The sequence below is a fragment of the Dipodomys ordii genome, unplaced genomic scaffold, assembly GCF_000151885.1.
Source record: "Dipodomys ordii isolate 6190 unplaced genomic scaffold, Dord_2.0 Scaffold3, whole genome shotgun sequence".
Taxonomy (NCBI): Eukaryota; Metazoa; Chordata; class Mammalia; order Rodentia; family Heteromyidae; genus Dipodomys; species Dipodomys ordii.
The window spans coordinates 12,909,766-12,912,705 of NW_012267219.1; positions in this window are offsets into that span (position 1 = coordinate 12,909,766).

A 2,940-nucleotide genomic window follows, 5' to 3' on the forward strand; every position below is an offset into this window, starting at 1 on the left:
TATTGGGATTTCATCAGTTTGACGTGAATTCATTTGAGTCAAGTGTACAAGTGTAAGAATATTTAATTCCATGTAATTTGATCACATGTATGTATTTTTCATACGACAACCAATGGAGCAATCCCTTTACAAGGATCCCTTATGGTGCTCTGATCTGTACCTCCTGGCCTCCTTACCCTCTCCTACCTTTAGAAACAATGGATCAGTTCTTCATTTCTTTAATTATGGAATCATGTACTATGCATCTCCTTGGAATTAGCTTCTCCACCTGCCCCCCCTCCACTAAGCGCAGGTTCCTTGAGATTCATTTGAGCTGTGTAATGATGCAGTTTGTTCAGACATTCATCAGTGTAGTTTTTCTCTTCTGTTCCAATAATCTTTCAGTCTGTCCTGAGAATCCCACACAGTCTTTTTTTATTCATTGTTTCTTTTATTGTCAAGGTGATAGACAGAGGGGTTGTAGTTACATAAGTAAGGCAATAAGTACATTTCCTGTCAAACTTGTTACCCCTTCCCTCATTTTTTCTACTTTCCCTCCCCCTTCAACCTCCCCACCACAGTCTTTATTGCTATTGCTATATAGTAAACCTTAATAACAAGTAGAGTTATCCCTCTCATTTCGTACTTCTATTTGCATTATCTTACCTATTCTAGAGTTTGTACTTCTCATAGAAATTTTGGAATAAGCTTGATATAGCCTTCAAAATTTTGTGTGTTGATGGGAATTGCATTAAACTTATACTACAGATCAATTGGAAAAAAATTGAAATGTTTATTTTGTTGAATTTTCCAATCAGTGAATTGGATATGCTTTGGTTTATTTAGGTCATCATTGACTTCTTTCAACAGTGTTTGTAATTAACAACTATGTGTTGCTAAATTTATACTTAAGTATTTTATTCTTTGCCTTGAGTATAAATATATTTTAATTTTGATTTTGAACATTTGCTATGAATATATAGAAATAACATTGACTTTTGGATTGGTCATGTATCCCATGACCTTGCTGAGATCACTTCTCAGATTCTATACATTTTGTGAGCCATGAAATGCACTAAGTAGACAGTCATGTTGTTTGAGAAAGTTTCTTTCTTGTGTTTGAACATGTATGTCTTTTATTTCTTTTCCTTGCCTTATTGTAATGACTAGAATGTCCAGTCTTCTGCTGTATCAGAATAGTGAGCACTGAGTTTTTTCTTATTCCTGGCCTTCGAATCAAACATTCTGTCTTTTGCCATTAAGACGAATTAACTAGTTTAATTTTAATAGACCTTATTTTTAGGCCAATTTCAGGTAATCAGAAAAATGGAGTAGAAAGTTCAGAAATGTCCCATGTATCATTTATCTCCACAGATGGGTCACCTCCCCATGGTCAACAATGCCCAAATGAATGGTACCTTTGTTATGGGATAAAAATAATTAAGAAACTTTAGGCCATCTTTTTTTATTGTGAAAATACTGTACAGAGGGGTTACAATTACATGGGCAAGATAATGAGTACATTTCTTATCAAGCATTGTAGGCCATCTTTTTAAAGTTGAGATATTTTTAAGTGGCAAGTAGTTTTAATTATGCATGAGCATTAGATATTGTTAAATATATTTTCTGCATTCATTGATCTTCTTTAATGAAATCTTCTGCTAGTGGAGGGTTTATGATGATGAGCTTTACAATGAAAATGGAGTAGCCAGATGCTGGTGGCACATGCCTATAATCCTAGCTACTCAGGAGGCTGAGATCTGAGGATTGCGGTTCAAAGCCAGCCCTGGCAGGAAAGTCTGTAAGACTCTTATCTCCAACAAACTACTAGAAAACAGGAAGTAGTGCTGTGGCTAAAGCGGTAGAGTGCTCACCTTGAGCTGAAGAGCTGAGGGACAGTGCCCAAGTCCAGAGTTCAAGCCCCATGACCTACAAAAAAAAAAAAGTGGAGTCTTGAGAGGAATCCAAATGTCAATGACATGAGGTCTGGAAAGAAAATAAAGTTTAAAGGAATTGATTCATAATAGGATGAGAATTATTTACTATACATTAAGGTTGAATGACACTGGAAATAAATAAGAATTATTAATAAATAAATAACAATATGGGAAAGGATCCATGTACATTTGATTTCTGGAGTCAAATAGAAAAACTTGCCTATTAAGGTATAGAAGCCACTATTTCCTAAGGTTTACCATGCTTGAAGTGTCTAAGCAAGAGACTTCCAATTTTATAGGGATTCACAATCTAGTCATTACAGCTCATTTTTCATGTTTTGTCTCTGTCACTCATTCATATCCTTTTTTTCTCTCCTATCTAGCATTGATTCATTGGTCTGTTTAGAAAGGGGCCGCTTGCCAATATTCTGCGTCGGTTCTAGGCACCTCTGTCCTATTAGATGCACCTCACTAAATTCCTCCTCTCTACTGAGAAACAGTAGCTCTAGAACAACATCAAATATTATCTATGGCCATCAATTTTGTGTGGCACGAGGCCTAAAAATCATAAGGCCCAACCAACACTTCCATTTTCTATGTACTATTATCTCAGATTACTGTACCATATATTTCCTTTTTCTCTGAAATCTTCAATACTCTGTTTCCCATACTAATGCAGTTGATGGCCTTGCTTCTGCTTTTGTTGAGAATATAAAAACAATTTTGAAGAGATTTTTCCTAAGCACCTAAACATAAGTACTAACCCATCTTCCTGCTGGTAGTTACAGATGAATAGTCTATCTTTCAACTAAGACTCACAGCATTAGTTCCAGCACTCATCTGCTCAAATCCATTCTCAGCTGTAATGTTATCAAGGCTCCAGAAACAAAGAACACTGTCTAATTGCTCTGTGTTTTTAACTAAACATCATCTTTGTTAACTTCCTCCTCCTTCTCCCCCCTCCTCCTCCTCCCTCCCTCCTCTTCCTCCCCCTCCCCCTCCCCTCTCCTTCCTCCTCCCCCTA